Source organism: Lynx rufus, unplaced genomic scaffold (assembly GCF_022079265.1).
Source record: "Lynx rufus isolate CCGP_SWC_20201006 ecotype Redwood Valley unplaced genomic scaffold, mLynRuf1.p SCAF_1, whole genome shotgun sequence".
NCBI lineage: Eukaryota > Metazoa > Chordata > Mammalia > Carnivora > Felidae > Lynx > Lynx rufus.
The window spans coordinates 49,457,213-49,476,918 of record NW_025814823.1 but is presented as its reverse complement, the minus strand read 5'-3'; positions in this window follow the sequence as shown (position 1 = coordinate 49,476,918).

The window sequence follows — 19,706 nt, the reverse complement described above, 5'->3', positions numbered from 1 at the left end:
ACTTGAAATGACCTATCATACTTACCTTTTAGAAAAATCACTTGACTTCAGAGTAAGGATTAGAGCAAGATCCTAATCTGGTAGACAGACTTCAAGTCCAGAGCCAGTTAGGAATTAAAGTATTGGATATTACTCAGCCATCAAAAAGAATGAAAACTTGCCATTTGCAATGATGTGGATAGAGCTAGAAAGTATTATGCTAAGTGCAATAAGTCAATCAGAGAAAAGCAAATAACCATATGATTTCACTCCTATGTGGAATATAAGAAACAAAACAGATGAACATGTGGGAAGAGAAGAGAGGGAAACAAACCACAAAAGACTCTTAATGATAGAAAACAGACCATGGGTTGGCAGAGGGAGGTGGTGGCAGATGGGCTAGATGGGTGATAGGTACTAAGAAGGGCACTTGTGCTGAGCACTGGGTGTTGTATATAAGTGATGAATCACTGATTACTACTCCTGAAACCAATATTGCGCTGTATGTTACCTAACTAAAATTTAAATTTAAAAAAAGGGAAAAAATAAATACATATTCTGGAAAAAATTATTCAAAAGACCAGGCAGTAAATGATGAGGGCTTAGACTGAGAAAGTCGAAGAATTGCCATAGTAATTATAAGAGAAACAGCCTTAGACTGAGTTTAGATATGAGATGTGGAAGGAAAGAAGGAATCCAGAACTAGCCATGGGAGAATTTATAATCTCTATACTTAAATATTAAAGTTTATAAAAACCTAATAAATTATTTTAGCTTCAGGGCACTCCTTCCTGAAATATAACAAAATGATTCATCCTTTACACATCAAATTTTCTTCTATCTGGGATTCTGATTAAATGGTCTTGCTCAAAGGAATGTTCCTTTATCCTTTTATGACCTAATGACAGGGTTTTAATTTTTCCTCAAGCACTTGAAAGAATCTCCTATCTAGCAGGTTATCTACAAAATTCCATTAGGGAGTAATTTGGAGAGAATAAAATGTCTGACCCCTGTAAGATTTTACATGGAAAGAAATGAGAAAATAAGTCTCTGGCATTAATGTACTATAAAGATTAAAAAAAATGTTTAGATGGCTTAGGGAACAAGTGGGTTTGATGTTTTATGAGGACATAGGACAGGATACATTACTGCTTGGAAGTGATTAGTGTTGGGGTAGTGTGATGAATCAGATGGGGTATCCCCATGGAATGAGCCTGTGTGGCCTGCTGGTCCTCACTAGATAAGTGACTGCTCCAAGCCAACAGCAGTTCCTTTGGAGGAGGAATAGATAATACAGAGTCCTTCCCCTCAGTTGTGCTTCATTCCCTTACCCCTTATATCATTCCATCATTTCCTATTGCCCTTTTAAAAGAATTGAGATAAAATTCACTTAACATCAGATTCACAATTTTAACTTTTAAGTGTGCAATTCAGGTGGTTTTTAGTATATTCAGTGTTGTGCAGCCATTCACTAATTCCAGAATATTTCATCATCCCAAAAAAGAAACCCCATACTCATTAAGTAGTCATACCACACCCCCCGCCCCTCCAGCCCTGGCATCTAGTAATCTACTTTCTGTCTCTCTGTATTTGCCTTTTTGGGGCATTTCATACACATTAAATCAGATAATATGTGGCCTTTAGTGTTGGCTTCTTTCATTTAGCTCAGTGTTTTCAAGGTTCACCCATGTTGTAAGCATGTAACGGTACCTCATTCCTTTTTATGGCTGAACAATAATCCATGGAATGGATAGACCACACTAATGATGTTGCTAGAGGTTCCCTCAGTTTATCCCACATAGGCCACTCCATTGGGCAGTTCAGAGTGCAGCTGGCTGTATCAGTGAGCAAGAAAAGAGTCAATTGTGTTTGACTCTTGATTTCATCTCAGGTCATGATCTCACAGTTAGTGAGTTCAAGCCCTGCATCAGGCTCTACACTGTTACTGTGGAGCCTGCTTGGGACTCCTGTCTCTCTCTCTCTCCCTCTGTCTGCCCCTCCCCTACTCTATCAAAACAAATAACTTAAAAAGAGGCAAAGACTTTGAGGATAAACCTAGTTTCTCATATTTTTACAAATGTAAGTACTGTTACATGAAAATTTTTGGTGTGTGCTTATTTAAATACCACTAGGGTATTCCTAAAGAAAATAAAAACTACAATTTCAAGGCTTTTGATTACTTGGCGATGTAGAAAAATTTGGCAGAAACTAAAAAATAAATTTGGCATGAATCAGGAGACCTGCATGTTACCTTGAGGCTTGATATTAACAAAAATTCACAGTTGGCTTGTACAAAGTCTATAAAACTCTTGTGCTTCAGTTTCATTGTATATAAAATCAACAGGTACTTTCCATTAGGGGCTCTCAGGCTTTGACTACAAGCCACAATACACCATTCATTTTACATAGGGACCAGCCTGGGACACACACATACAGAACCAGTTCACAGATGACTGAAGCAAAAGTTCCTAGAAACAATATTTACTTTTACTAAATAAAACCTCTCTGATCTCTTTTTTAAAAATCTATTCAGTTTCACTAAAATACTTTATTGTATTTAACAAAAAAATTGAGTTGACCCAGCTGAATTTTGTATTGTGTTCTAATAAATTGCAATCCTCAGTCTGAAAACATTGATTTCAATAGCTACTTAGAATACTGCAAAAATAACCTAGGGTTACTTGCTATATCTATGAAGACAGTAAAAAGTATGAAAAGAGAAAGGTGCACGCTTCTATTCCTTAAGCACCGAGTTGCCCAGTTAAGAGTTTCTGAGCAAGTCAATGTGTCTTTCTGCTCTCACCAATGTACACACATCACTTTGGTAAAGAAGTCATGGGTAGCTAGTTTAGAAAGCTAATGATTCCATGGGTCAGATAGCCCCTAGCATTGCCTCAGGCTTCAACCCTCCCCCAAATTCTTAATGCCCTGAATCTCCTTTCTTTCCTAATCTACCAGGTTCAAGTGGTTATTGACTGTGACACATGTGTTATGCTTCTTATCATTTATCTGATTTATTAGCATTTATTCTGTCATCCTTGTAGATGTATTATACTTGGTGTGATGTGTAATGCTAACCTCATAAGGACTTTCCACTAAGAAAAAAATTTTACCCAGATAATCAATTGCAGGAAAGAAAATTTCCTTATCTATTAAGTGTTTGACAATGCACAAGGCATGCATACATTGCTTCTAAAAATTGTCACCAAAGTATACCATGGAGTAGCATGAAATTTGTGGCAGCTCCCTAAAAGTCGGCTTTCTTTGCAGTTTTCTTTTTTAGCTTATGTATTCATGTGAATCTTGAACTGTATGGTATGTGCTTGTTTTAATACCTAATCAATGTTTTACATTATTTATGAGTCATTATTTATAAGTTAAATTACTTTAACTTCCCTTACTCCTCAATCTTAAAATGAAATTTATGTTCCAGGAGGTTGTACCATAATTTTTCCTAGCTCAAAGCAAAGTACTCTAAGGAATTTTGAGAAGCATGAGACATGCTGTTTTCAGATAATCCTCATAATCACGTTTTGAATAAGTCTTACTGTCCTGATTTAGCAGATGAGAAATAAGAAGCTTCAGAAATCTATACAATTGGTAAACTGGGTTTTTAAGTTTTTAAAACTTAAAACTGGGTTTGTCTCCATAGCCCTTACTGGCTTTACGATGTCATCCAGCTTTTAAGTCTTTATGGAAATGGGAAGAGTTAAGATCATTGTGAAGTATTCAATGCAATATTTCAAAGGTTCTGTACACTTCCAGTGTGTGGCTTTGTTTTTGTTTTTGTTTTCATCCTGGAGAAGATGTGGGAAGGGTGGAAATTCAAATGCCTATTCCTTCAAGAAGGAATTAGGGCATCTGAAGATCACAATTATCTTAGATTCAAGTTCAGGAGAAGTCTAGAAGACCATGATATAGATGAAACATTTGGGCTCCCATGATGTTAATCTTGTTCTAGGAACTAGGTAGAATGGTTTGTTAGGGACAAGGATAGATCCAAATAGTGTTACAGCCAGGGACTCTGGATTTCCACATGGAGGCTTAGTTTTCCTACTCCCTCAGAATCAAATTGTTTGTAGAACCAGAATGTATAGAATGCTTTCAATAAGGGAGAGGAAAAGAGGGAGATCCTACCAAAAGAAACTGACTTTGCCTACCCTTTCAGCTCCTTGCAGCCCTCTCAATTGTTATAAGGGGTTTAAATTCATTCGATACATGAAGGAAAAAAGTTGGAAATGTGAGAGTAGATAGAAAAATAATTATAGTCCCTAATTTCCTTAAATTTGTTTAATTATTTCCATATCCATCCTAATACTTATAAAAACCAAAATATTTTATTTTCGTATTCATCCCCTTTTCTAAACACCTCTTCCAAAGGAGGAGGATCCAAAGATCTCATCTCATTGTTATTCAGCATGTGTCTTGCATCTTCATGGTAGCAAGATAGCTGCCGCAATACTGGGTACGAACTGAAACAGACTCAAACTATGCTGGCTGTCCTGATTTTACTGCCTAGACTTTGGATGTGATGGCTTGCAATGCAGCAGCCATTATGCTAGCATGAAGACAAAAGTCTTGTAGAGAACACCAAATCAGGAAAAAACAAGGAGGCTTGTCCTTGATGACGGAGAGCCACTGTAACAGCCCTGACTGCTAACCCAAGATTTATTGTATATGATAAGCCATTGTTAGTCTTATTTTCTGGTGCTTAGAGACAAATGTAATCCCTAACTGATATAACTTACTTTAAGTGTCCTTCAAATGACTTGTTACCGAGACTTAGAAAATCTTGTATGCTTTTTCATTTATATTTGTTGTGAGTATATATTCTAGTAAATATAGAGGTGAATGCTGTGATTATTTAGGTAGATATCACGTATTAAGCATCACTGTATCAATACCTTATTTTTGAGTTAAAAACCACCCTCTGTGACCTTCACTAGTCACACTTCTCTCCCTTCTGTCTGAAGATGCCATTGAGTGGGGCACCTGACTGGCTCAGTAAGTTAAGCATCCAGCTTCAGCTCAGGTCATGATCTTGTGGCTTGTGAGTTCGAGCCCCACGTCGGGCTCTGTGCTGACAGCTCAGAACCTGGAGCCTGCTTCAGATTCTGTGTCTCCCCCTGTCTCTATCCCTCCCCTGCTCGCTCACTCTGTCTCTGTCTCTCTCTCAAATAAACATTAAAAAACAAACAAACAAATAAAGATGCCATGGAGTGAATGTTTGTGTCTCAGCCCTGCCTCCAAGTTCATATATTGAAGCCTAATCTCCAGTGTGACGGTATTTGGAGAGCGGAGACTTTGGGAAGTAAATAGATCATGAGGGTAGAAACCTTAAGAATGGGATTAGTGCCCTTCTAAGAAGGGATTTGGGAGAGATGATTTCTTTCTTTGCCATGTGGAGATTCAGGGAGAAGGTGGGAAGATTCAGGGGAAGGTAAGTCCAAGCCAGGAAGTGGGCTTTCACCAGAAATGAGATCTTTTGGCACCTTGATCTTGGACTTGCCAGCTTCTAAAACTGAGAGGTAAAGTTTTGTTGTTTAAGCCGCTAGTCTATGGTATTTTTGTTATAGCAGCCTGAACTGACCGGGATAAGAGATAACCATTATCCTGATTTGAGGTAACCATTCACTTGTTTTATATCTTTTAGACCCATGTATAGATCTTTAAAATACAGTTTAGTTTTATTCTTGCTTTAGATATAATAATAATAAATGGGAATGATTTTCTGGGACTTGGATTTTTTCTTAACATTGTTTGTGAAATTGACCCATGTGAGCAAATACAGCATCCCAGGTAAATGAAGAATGCAGTTGGCGTTTATTTTTCAGTCCTATAATGTATTCCATGAAGCATGTAGCTTTCATTTATTTCCATTTCTTTACAGTATTTCCCATAGCATGTAGCAGTAGGTCATTTATTTCCATTTCTATGTAGTTTTCCACATAATGTATCACTGTAGTTCATTTGTTTCCTTTTTGCTATATAGTATTCTATGCGTGAACTTTGAATAATTGGTTCTCCTTTCAGTGGACATTTCACTTGTTGGCAGTTTAGAGTCCTTATGAATGGTGCTGCTAAGAAGATGATTGCATATTAGAGTGCCTGGGTGGCTCAGTTGGGTAAGCGTCTGAGTCTTGGTTTTGGCTCAGGTAATAACCTCATGGTTCATGAGTTCGAGCCCTGAGGCTCTGTGCTGACAGTATACAGTCTGCTTGGGATTCTCTCTCCCTCTCTCTCTCTGCCCTTCCCCTGCTTGCTCGCTATCTCTCTGTCTCAAAATAAATAAATAAACATTTAAAAAAGATTATTGTATCTCCTGGTACTTAGTGGTAAGGGTTTCTCTGGGGCATATACCTAGAGATAGAATTGTTAGGTCACAGGGATACATATTTCTAATTTTAATAGGAAATGCCAAATAGTTTTTCCAAGTAGCTATTGATTTATTCTCCATCTTATATGAGAATTCATTGTTTCACATTATTTTATGCTTTTATTCTAATTCTTTACAATGAACATTTATTTACTATAAGAAAAAAATTTTTTAAAATTTCAAAACTTATAGGGGAATTAAACGTGTGTGTGTGTGTGTGTGTGTGTGTATGCATATGTAATGAACCATCAGTCCTCTAAGAAAGATGTCATCGTTTTGATGGTTAATTGTGACTTTAAAATATACTCACAGCTGTTAGCAAAACAAATGGAAAACAATTTCCCCATTCCCAAGTCAAATATTCACTTTGTGTACCTGATATGATGCTCACATGAAGTACAGAGTACTTACTGGGAAGTCCCAGATAAATAACAAAGACGAGGAGAAAGATGTGACTCCCATTATCCGATTTGGGGATAGTGAAGAAATTTACTTCCCATTTTTTTCTGTAATAAAACTGCTATGTGGCAACTGTAGAGAATTCTTGAATTGGAAGATAAACGGCTGTGATTTTTATAGAGTGTTGGTATTTAAACAGAAGCAACAGAGCTATCAGAAGGCTTAAGAAAATAAAGGTCTTGCTCTCTCTGGAGATCACAGTCTCATTTTGGGAAATGATCTCTTTCTGAAACGTACACTGCTTTTCTGGCATTCCGACTGTACCGTCAGACCAGTGAGGTCCTGGAAACCTTCACAGCAGCAAAAACAATGTGTATCAAAAAGGCACAGCACAACTGGGAGGAATAATATTAGCCTGGGAAATATCTTTTTAACTTTTGACCTTATCCATATAAAAAATAAAGGAATGTAGAAGTGCTTACTTATAATATGAAATAGAACTTTGCCTGCAATTCTCTTACTATGCTTAAAGTTTGAACACCTCTACATGAAAACCAGTTGAATACATTTTTAAAATTATATATCCTATTAGGTACTTTCATAACTCCAAATAAATAGAAACATAATATTTATATATACTTTTTACTTATGCTATTGAACAATATAATTAGGTGGTAGAAATATACATGAAGTAGAAATTTCAGAAGATTGGCAAAAGTTGAAGTAAACATTAATTTTGAATTTTCTTTAACAGTACAAAATACTATTGCACCCACAAAAATTTATTAAAACTGAAGCAATATAACTGATTTTTTTTTGGTCTCTGTTGAACACTCCCTGATTTAGCAACTTAAAAACCTGGCTCTAGATGTGTATTTTGATATTCTATTTTAAGGCTTTTACAGCTGAAGAGTATTTTTCACTAAGATACATATATCTAAATGGTTCTGTCTACCAAATAATAAGATGTATTTTTCAATTTCATCTCCAGTTTGCTAAAACATTTGTTGAAAATAAGGTAATAGGCATCCATTTTTCCCTGTAGCACCTACTGAGTTTAATATATTTTAGTATTTTTAACTAGTAGGTATATACTTTATTGAGAGTCTTCATTTGGAAGCTCTTAAAGCAGATTTTAGAAGGCCCGTTTTCAAGTTTTTTGGTTGTACAAATAAGAATTTTTGAGTGGCTTATTTGTATCATTTTCAATGACAGAAATCCCACAAAAGATGGAAATATTTTTAAACACCAGTTTCCAAAATACTCTTAATACCGTGAATTTCCTAAAACAAAAACCTCATCCTTTCACTGGGAATCCTGTTAAGTACTTTGCTGTGAGATAGCCATTGAATCTCTGGATTCTTCAGAAGATTTGTGTGTATTTACTCTCATGCCATTAAATATTGTAAGATTCCTCCACATTTGAGGAAATCCCCTTCTGCAGTGGGAAGCTGGGGCCAGACCTAAAGCAAGGGCTCCTACTGTGGCCCAGCTCCAGGTAGATGCTATACTGCAGGCGGTTGGAGCTGTGCAGCAGGAGCCCTGATTGACTTCTTGTAGCAGTTTATTCTGTTTATTTGCCGCTGGTTTCAGCTCTTGGCTGCAACAGCCGTTCTATGAATGATGCAATGAGTGAATTTCACAGGTGGACCATATTGAGTTCTTAGTGCAGATTCCTGTCTTTAGTCCATTCTCAGGCAGTTCTTTGTATCTATTGTTGACTGCAACATAGGGGCCCCTGGGTGGCTCAGCCGGTTAATCCTCTGACTCTTGATCTCAGTTCAGGTCGTGATCTCACTGTTTGTAGGTTCGAGCCCCACACTGGGCTCTGTACTGATGGCAGGGAGCCTGCTTGGGATTCTGTCTCTCCCTCTCTCTGTACCCCTCCACCCATGTGCACGCACTCTCTCGCTCGCTCTCTCTCTGAAAATAAATAAATAATCTTAAAAAAAAAGGCACTGCAAAGAGCAAATACCATAAGCTGAGACACACCATAACCCATAGTTTAATTCAAAAGAATAAATCTTTCATTATGTGATTTGTGACTTGTTTCCTCCAGTCTTTGGCAGTATTTTGTATCTCCTGGCAGTATTTGCTGCAAAAGAAATGATTTTAGACCATGTTTTACACTGTGTCTCTGTTCTCAATATGTCATTGCAGTCCATTTTACTACTGCAGGAAGGAGCTTCCTCATCAGTGCAAGCACTTGGCTTTCACAATGTAGTGAAAGAACCTCAGGAGACTTATAAACACATCCCATAAGGTTTAATAAGAAATTTGATAAAATACTGAACTGCATATGACATGACTTAAACATTCCTTATAATTGTCATGTTTTATCTCTGTCTTGGAAGTTCATGGGTTTTTTTTTCCTTTAATTAAAAGAAAGTTTATTTATTTAAAATGTTTATTTATTTTTGAGAGTGAAAACACAAGGGGCAGAGAGAGACACAGAATCTGAAGCAGTCTCCACGTTCTGAGCTGTCAGCACAGAGCCCGACACAGAGCTTGAACTCAAAAACTGACCTGAGCCGAAGTTGAATGCTTAACAAACTGAGCCACCCAGGCGCCCCTTATTTATTTTTGAGAGAGAGAGAGTGCACAAGCAGGGGAGTGGCAGAGAGAGAGAGAGACAGACAGACAGACAGACAGACAAAGAATCTGAAGTAGGCTCCAGGCTCCGAGCTGTCAGCAAAGAGCCTGACGTGGGGCTCAAATCCACCAACCGTGAGATCATGACCTGAGCCGAAGTGAGACTCTTAATCAACTGAGTCATCCAAGCACCCCCAAAGTTCAGTTTTTATATGTTGCTAATGTGATGATATAAAACTATCTTCAGGCATGGAATGAACTTGAGATTATTCTCAAATATGTATATACTCATATACTCCAAACACTCTTATTTTGAATAATCAGGTTGCTGTTGCTTCCAAGGTGTGATGTGGTTGGTGAAGGTCTTCTATAGGAGAGGGAGATGTCGGCTCTGCCATTTAATTATTTGGTTGAGTGTAGATGATTAAGTAGCTTCAAGTTGTAGTTTCTTTCACAAGTGGCTTTAAAAGATTCTTGTAGTCTTGAAAGGTTTATCTTTGTTTAGTTTCACCAAAATTAAATGATATAATTATGAATCCACTTAACTGGTTCCAAGAAAACAAGTAATTGTAACACAGTCAGAAAGAAAAGATGATGAAGATATTTCTGTTAACACTCTAGGTCTAAAACAATCTCTACTTTTCCTTTGTTTTGTCTTTAATGACTATATATCTCTAGTACCTAATTCACTTCCAGTGAGAATCATACTGTACGTATTGTCTTATAATGGTTTTCTTTTTTTTTTTTTTAAAGGTTTTATTAAGTAATTTCTACACCCAACATGGGGCTCAAACTCACCCACCCCAAGATCAAGTGTCTCCTGCTCCACCGACTGAGTCAGCCAGGTGTCCCTGGCTTTTTCCTTTCTTAAAACATTATACATCTAGTAATAAAATTGTTTGTAACTTATTCTTCCTATAAGTCTGTCTCCACTTATATAATTTTTTTATAAAGTTCATATTATTTATTATGAGAGAGAGAGAGAGAGAGAGAGAGAGAGAGTTCCAAGTAGGCTCTGTGCTATCAGCACGGAGCCCAACATGGGGCTTGAACTCACAAACCACAATATCATGACCTGAACTGAAATCAAGAGTTGGATGCTTAATTGACTGAGACACCCAGATGCCCCTCAATTTATATAATTTTTAAGTGACTCTCTTCATTCTTTCTCTGAGTGTGAGTGCAAGACTCCACAAGAATCCAGCTTACTTTTGTGGCTACTCCAGAGCTTACAGAAAGGCATGCAGAGGCCATATCGTGACAAATTAGCTACAGTTTCTTTATTAAAAATATACATTTTATTAATCTTTGTACATTCTTATGACCTGGATACCCATCCATGATTATGAAATGTCTTGTAACTCAGTAAAATACACATTTTTTTAATGTTTATATTTGACAGAAAGGGAGAGACAGAGCATGAGTGGGGGAGGGGCAGAAGAGAGAGGGAGACACAGAATCTGAAGCAGACTCTAGGCTCCAAGCTGTCAGCACAGAACCTGATGCAGTCTCGAACTCACAAACCATGAGATCATGACCTGAGCCGAAGTCAGACACTCAACCGACTGAGCCACCCAGGTGCCCCAGTAAAATACACATTTTTAATAGAGTTATTTTGGGTGAAATGTGGTTGATGTTTTTGGGCAATCAGGCTATAGGGCCTTCCTCACTGCACTCCCTCGGAAAAGTTTTAGACTTATTTTGTAAAGTCATTGTACAAAACGTCTTGGAATGACACGAGAAAGATGTACATGCCTTAGTAAATGACACGAACAAGCAGCCATCTGAAAGGAAAGTATTTACTGGCATATGTAATGACAAGCAATGAACTAATTGTAATAGTGCTGGAGCAGGTATAGTGATTGATAAATTCAGGTCAGCCTGTTGCAAAGATCTGATTGTTAGATTGAAAAATTTACCTGTATTGTACACATGTAATGTCTCTATTTCCAAACCCAACTAATTTCATAGAAGACTAGAGACAAGTGAGATGAGGACCAGTCTTACTATGAGAACAGAGTTAAATGAGCATAGAAAGCAGTTGAAGGAGAATGCTCTAGAACTGAAGAACTTGACATTTTTTATAATCACTTACCTTATAAAAGTATGTGTTTTGTTTTTGTTTTGTTTTGCCCTACAAAAGGGAAACTCTAATATTTTCCAACTGCAGACATACTCAAGAACTAAAATGACTGTGAGGTATCTTGTAGAGTACTACTTAATTTGTAATGATATGCTTTGTTTTGAAAATGTGATTCTTGATGGAGTGGCATGAAGCAACTATATTTTCCCCCGGCACAATAATTTGAGAGAAGAAATAGAGAATAACATGCCTCATTCAACTTGTAGGAGACGAGGTTCGCATTACCTTACAGTGTGAATGAGCATGCCAAAAAGAAACTCTAACAGACGGAAACCCAATTCTTGTGAATTTTGGTTGACTTGTTCCTGCAGTCACAAAAAGGTCACTTCAAACCCTCTGCCCTTGAATGCTTAGCTCTCTAACAAGGCACTGGTGGCATGGTGTCATAAACTGTTCCTTTAAATACTTGTATCCAAGGCCAAATTGTCTACTCTCATAAAACCTGTTAAAACAGTCAATTGTCCGTTTATAGTGATAATTGCCTTTGCTTTACCAACATTGCCAGAAAAATGAAGATGTTTCCACCTGATAAGGAAGTGAAATTTGATAGGATGGTGGTAAAGGGAGAAATGCTATTCTTTAACTCCTCCCCAGAAGGAAACTCTAAGTAAAACATGCTCTTCTGCTTCTTCCTGTCACCCATCTTTGTAAATTAAGCACTGACATCACTACCTTCTATCCGGCCAAAGTTTGGGACCAAAGTGAGGAACCTAATGAAATTCCCTGACCTTAGAAGAGCCTCTACTTAGAATAATATTGCTAATAAATTTCCTCTGGATTTCTCTTTATGATAGCAGTAGGCTTTTGATAGCAAGAAGATGTATTCAGTATTGAATTAAGAAGACATTCTGACAAAGTCACCTCCTTTCGCCTCTTTAAATGCTTTACATGAGCAATTACCTCTCAAAACTGAATCAAAATGTAGCTCATGTCAGGGAGGGTCCGCCTGTTTGAAACTATATGTATGTGACAAAGATGGAGATAATTTCATTTAGCGGATTCTTTGCAGTGTGAGTGTGTATGTGACTAGAAGGGATATTGTGATGAGCAGCCTGCAGGAAGGGGATGATTAAGTAACAACAGACAGTTACTCAGCTGTCTCCTGAAGGGCTAGTCACTGCTAACACTAGGTTTTCATGCAAGTTTGGACAATGCATGTGTTATTGATTGGTGACACTCTTGGGAAGACTGAGCACTGGATCAGGAAAGATTCTAAAAACACATACCGCTGGTTGATCGCAAAAGCAGTGATACCTGGGTAAAGAGATGTTGAATTAAGAAATTCAGTTCTATAGGATAAATGATGTAAAACCTTCCTAGTTCTTCCACTTAATCTTGGGGAACTAACTGCATTGCTTCGTACTACTTTTGGTGTCCGTTGACCATTTCTGGGGCTTCTGAAAAACTTTGAAGCCCTGTGTATTGAAGGTCAAGGAGAAACAAAGCAGACATGTGTGGAGAGAAGCTCATAGGAGAGGCAGTAAGAAGTGTCCCAGAAATAAGACAGTGAGTCAGGGTGGGAGTCAAGGAACTTGGGACACCCAGCAGTAAGAGAAAACTTCTGGTTTCTTTTTCCTGTATCTTGCATGTCATTCTACTCTTCAGTTTCTCCGTATGCTGACATTTTGGAAACCAAAGCCAAAAGAAATATATCACAGCAGCAGCTCCAAGGCATAAGGCTGTTCAAACCAAAATTGATTTTTCACGTCTTTAATCAAGTAGGAATGACATGTTGTGAATATTTCTAGGGAGTAAATTTACTAGTGCTTTAAGATTAGCCCAACTTAGGTATTTTGTGGAGGTTTGGTTTCATTTTGATCTTGGGTCAAAACAGAATAAAAACAGCACTGTATGCAATTTATAACCAACATGAAGCTGAGAACATAGCAGACATTCATATTAAGGTCTTTTATTAAAATTCCTACTGTTTGGTCCAGATCTGTAATCAGATCCTACATGTGGAGTTTGCCATGACATAGAGGAAGGGGAAATAAAAGCTTTGAAAAACAAACAAAAAAACAGGAGGAAAAAGTAGGATGCTATTATCTTCTTTTCACCAAAAAAAAAAAAAAAAAAAAAAAAAAAGCTGTGGTATCATGGAACTGATTTCAGATGAAAACTATGAGAAAAAGTTCCTTGGATTGTTCCATGTTTGTCTTGTGTCCTTCAGTGATCCCATCATGCATGCCCCTCCATCAGACTGGGCTCTCCTATATCACCAGTGGTGACCTCTCAGTAGGCATTTCCTAGCAGTTAATGACCGGTTGGTTTAAGGGCCCTGGGCTTTGCCTCAGGCTCTTAACTAGCATCTCGTTAACTGGCAGGAAATGTTTTTCCTTTCTGTTGCTTAATTTTATATATTCTTAATAGAACAGAAAGTACCTTGACTGGGGTAGACAACATTACACCTTCGGCTCCTCATTTGTAAATAACCCTGTTATGAGTAATAGGAAGTGATCCAGCTGGTTGTAAAAAGACACACGCTTAATGGGCAAGTCCTGGTGGACTAATGGTTTTGCTTGAAAAAAACATCACACCTGCAGGACACATTGCTCCGTTTTTTTTGTTTCAAACGTAATGAGCCTACATTCAAGCAGAGATGCACACTGATCTCTCTGGGAGTTAGAAACCTTGAAATATACAAGAGAAAAAAGATTGTTTTAAACCAGTCTAGTTCATTTTTCTCTCTAGAGACTAACATCGTGCTATCTGAGCATCACTCTTTCCAAAGGTTCCATAATTTCCAGATGTAAGGTAGAGCCACATTTATATGCAATGTAACGCCTCTTTAAAATTTTATGCCTGGTCCATAAAACCTATGAATATACTATGGGAATATGACCATTGTTGGTTTTGGTGACCACTACTGCTTTGCCTTCTTCTGACACAGGAATAGTGTAGCATCTAATACAGTAGTTTATATTTACTTCATCAAAACTTGGTTCTTGTTTAACTGGATGGCCTGATGTCATATGCTTTACTGTAGCTAAACAAATATTTATAGGACACTCACTACACTGCTAGATTTATTCCATATGCCTCTGATACCCACTGAAGTGAGATGTCATACCAACCTTACCATTTATCCCCTGGACATAGCTTAGTGCCTGGCTTTGACTACGTTAGTGCCATAGCTAAGGTTATGTGTTCTGATGTCAGAGTGGTAGAATCTCTAGCTCAGTAACTTGAATAAGTTACTTATCCTTTCTATGCCTCAGTGTCCTCATTTGTATGTCTTGAATTATAGCAGTATCTACCTCACGATTGTATGAGTCTCAAATGGAAAAACCCATTTGTCTGATGTATTTCCTGGCTTATTCTTATCATCAAAACTATTAAGCTTATTAGTGTGTATGTGTGTGCATATGTGTATGTGTGTATATATATGTGTGTGTGTATATACATATATATGTGTGTATATACACACATATACACATATACACATATATACATATATGTATATATCTTTATATATGTATAAATACATACATACATATATACATATATACACGTACATACATACATACATGTAAAGAGACATACTTTAAGGAGTTGGCTGACCACAGTTGTGGAGGCTTGGCTAGTCCAAAATCTGATGGGATAGGATAGCAGGTTAGAGAGTCAGAGAAGAGTTGAAGTTCAAAACCAAAGGTAGTCTGATGGCAAAATGCCTTGTTTCTGGAGATCTACCTTTGGTTTATAAGGCGTTCAACCAATTGGAGGAGGCCCACCATATTCTTGGGTATATGAGGGGATACTTTGCTTTACTCAGAGTCCACGTACTGAAATGTTAATCTCATTCCAAACGATACTCACAGAAACATCCAGAATAATGCTTGTCCACATATCTGGGCACTGTGGCCTGGCCAAATTGACATAAAATTACCCATCACATTTAATTAGTCCAATGAGATTAGTGAGCTTCTCAGATACTGTCATGGAATACAGAGCTTCCTGGGACATACCTCCTCTCCAGTGCCACAGGAAATAGGAGAAATATGGATATCCTTTGACTTAATCAACACTTATGCAAGGTCCTATACATCCAAATCCTAATCTTTTGACTTGTGTCCTTTTAGCTTCTGTGACTGAGAATGTGTTCCTCTTTGATGTTCCCATTAGCTTTTGTTTCACTCTTCCCCACACAGCTCTCTTAGCCTTCCCTGGGCCTCCGTTGTACGTATTTCCTCTGCCCTTTCAAGAGCCACAGGTACACGTACTGTCTCAGGGGTATGCATTAGTGTAACTGATTCTGTAGACTAATCCGAAAACACCAATAGATATATTCATAGCCCTAGTCAGGCCATTGTAGACAGTTGGGCAATTTGGAAATCTCTACACAACAGTGCCTAGTCCACGGGGCATGTAGGACTGAAGCCCAGTTCATACAGCTTGGCCCTGGAAAGGATAGTGTCCACTGTGGAGGAACTACGTTTTACTTCGAGGTTTACTCACTGCACAGCTGTGTTCCCAGAGGGGGTACATCTTTCTAATTTTCCCAGAGGTACCATAAAGACTAGCTTTAGTGAAACAGGAGGCAAAGTTACATAAAATTAACCCACAGGTAAAATTGTCTTTTCTGTACACAGATGCCTCCCCTCAATGATTTGGCTTTAAGGTGGGATAATATGACTGTCCATCTCCTTCTTCTGTTCCCAACCCTTTCCTTTCCCATTCCCACCCTACCCCTGCCCTGTCCCATAACAATGCTACCACTACCTCTCAGTGAAAGGCATCGTAACTTCAACTGTTAGCTCTCATTTACCCTCCTCTTTATACACCACCATATATATTTCTTGCTTTCCTCTGTATCATGAGATCTTTCCATTTTATAGCTGTTAACAAATTCGTGATTATTTAAGCATCTGGCATAACCAAGTAACAGTAGGAGACAAAGACAGGCCCAGACTTCTGACACTTGATGTGTTTCTCAACTTCAGCTTATGACATCTTAGCCTAGATGATGCTTTGTTGTGAGGACTGTCTTATATGTTGTAGGATATTTAGCAGTATCCTTGGTCTCTACCCACTAGATTCCAGTAGTACCCATCCCCCCAAGCTGGGGGAACCAAAAATGTTTCCAGATAGTACTAAATATGCCTGGAAAGGAAAACCATCTCTAGTTAAGGAAAACCATCCCTAGTTAAGGAAAACCATTCCTGTTTTATTTGGTGCTTATTCCAATACACCATAAATGTATGTTCTTGTATTAGTTTACTAAGCCAGCTGTAGCACAGCACCACATTGGGTAGCTTAATCAACAGAAATGTATAGTTTCACAGTTTTGAAGTCTAGAAGTCCATATCAAAAGGTCAGCAGGGTTGGTTCTTAGGCTGTGAGGGGAGAATTTGTTCTAGGCCTTTCTCCTTAGCTTGTAAGGTATCTTTGTCTATTTACATTATCTTTCCTCTGTGTGTATCTGAGTGTCCAAATTTCCCCCTTTTTTTTTTTGAGGATACCAATTACAATGGACAAGAGCCTAGCCTAATGATGTTTTAACTTGACCACTTCATGTTTGCAAATATTCTCACATTTTAAGTCACTGGGGGTTTGGACTTCAACATAGCAATGTAGTAGGGAGAATACAATTCAATACATGAAAATTCTAAGAAAAAAAATAAAAGTGTATTTATTCAAAACAAAATTCTTCACTCATTTACGTAGCAACTTAGCTGCTTCCAAATAGATACTATGTGGCTGGCTGGAATAATTTTGTATTATACTTGACACTTAAAGGTTCAATGGTACATTTGAATGAATGTACAAAGAAAGTTTCTTCAAATTTAGTTAAGTGAAATAACTAAAAGCCAATATAAATAATATAAAGCAAGCATATATGAGGGCAGTTGATAAGCAAGGAGAAAAACTATAGCTTTTTTGAACCTGAAACTTTTTTTTTTTTTTAATTTTTTTTTTCAACGTTTATTTATTTTTGGGACAGAGAGAGACAGAGCATGAACGGGGGAGGGGCAGAGAGAGAGGGAGACACAGAATCGGAAACAGGCTCCAGGCTCTGAGCCATCAGCCCAGAGCCTGACGCGGGGCTCGAACTCCCGGACCGCGAGATCGTGACCTGGCTGAAGTCGGACGCTTAACCGACTGTGCCACCCAGGCGCCCCTGAACCTGAAACTTTTAGCATAATTTAAGGGAGATTATAGATATGCCTATATCTAGACTAGTGCTAAATGGTTTAACCACAATTTTATTTCTAATTCACTGAGCCACTTAAAACAATTTTTTAAACATTTATTTTTGAGAGAAGGAAAGAAAGAGTGAGGGAGCATGATTGGGGGAGGGGCAGAGAGAGAGGGAGACATAGGATCCAGCATAGATCCATAGGACCTGTGCTAACAGCAGAGCCTGATGCGTGGCTGGAACCCACAAACCGTAAGATCATGACCTAAGGTGAAGTCACACACTTAACCCACTGAGCCACCCAGGTGCCCCTCACTCAGCCATTTTGAAATGAAATGAAAATGGAAAACATTTCACATAGTCATGCATTCCACAGTTTTTTGTTTGTTTGTTAGATTTTAAAGAGCTTTTCTACCAGAGTAGAATAGTATAATTCTGGTATAATTCTGACTTGGGGCTCCTGGGTTACTCAGTCGGTTAAGTATCTGACTTCTGCTCAGGTCATGATCTTATGGTTGTTGCGTTTGAGCCCCGCATGGGGCTCTCTCCTGTCAGCATGGAATGCGTTTCGGATCCTCTGCCTCCCTCTCTCTTTGCTTCTCCCCTGCTTGCTCTCTCTCTCTCTCTCTCAAAATAAATAAAACATTGTAACAAATTAAAGAAAAAAAAACTTAAAAGAAATCACTGATACGAAGGGTTTCCTGGAGTTTCCTATCATGGAAAAGGTTGATGTTAAGCCAAAGACCATCCTGTCAAGATTGGGTATGTATTCGATGTGAACCACAGAACAAAAAAGGGGGCAGGATAGAGGTTGCAAGAGGACTAATCAGTGATTACATGAGGCACAAAATGGATTTCATGACCTCCTAAAGATTCCTCGAAAATCAACTTTGATTCTAAAGAGGTAGTTGCCATATCAAATGTAGTACAATTTTATGCTGTGGTTCTGCACTGTTTACATGAGCGTGCTGCTTCATGGATTTAGAAGGTGGTACTGAAGTTATGACACTGGATACTCCTCACTTTGATGTAGACCTGTATTAATGGCCTCTTCAAGAAAATACACTGAAAGGCATGGGACTTGGGGAGTCTTTATCTTGTTCTTTTTGGAGGTGTTTCTATTGGTGCAGTAATTGTCATTCAAGGATGAATTTTCTATGTGTGGCTCCACCCATACCCTTTTGCCAAAAAATGCTTTTTTAAATATCTTTATTTAAAGTATCATTCAAATGCAAAGGCTGAGAATGGCAGCTATAAGCCAGAGCTCTGAGCACCATAGAACTCTAATTTTATTTGCAAATATGCCCAAATATTTTCAGAAAGGAAGTTCTTTAAAATGTATCCAATATAGAGCAATATCCAAATTTGTCCATGTTTCATACCTGTACTTAATAATCTGCTGGTGCACAATTATTGCTCTTGGAGTTTCTGGGTCTTCCCAAATGTACACTTGTCTGATCCCTTTGGGTAGCATTTTGTCTTCTATGAGGCTGACCAGGGTTACCTGTATGAGGGATGGTGGGATGTGCAGGTGGCCCTAAGACTTCCTCCAGAGCTCCCTGTCTTCACATTGTACTTGGCTCCAGCTTTATTTTCCCGTGATTGTTCTCTGTATCTGTGTGGTCCACCTTTTTCTGGCTTGCCTTCTTACGTCTTACTGTTGGTTCTGTCTCCTGGAGGCTAGTCTGGTCTCTTTGTCTGCAACGAGGAATCTTTGGAAGCATAGAACAAGAAAAAATCCTGTTGGGTTCAGCCCGGAGTCCATGACATTTGTGTGCTGACCTCATGGTCCAAGTTCCTGTTAGGCCCGCCTGCAACAAAATTTGGGCAGTCCTGGCCAAATACCATACATGACTTCTCCATTTTTTCCTAGCAAACAAAAAGACTCATGGAAGCAGAGCATTACATCATCACAAACATTAAAGGTTGAAATGAAAAATAAACATTAACGTGAATATTGCGAGGAAGATATTGCGCCTCATCAAGAGTTACTCAGTAATTTTAAGTTAAGCATCTGCCTTAGTTTGGGCTGTTATAACAAAAATACTATATCCTGAGTGGCTTAAAGAACCAACTTTATT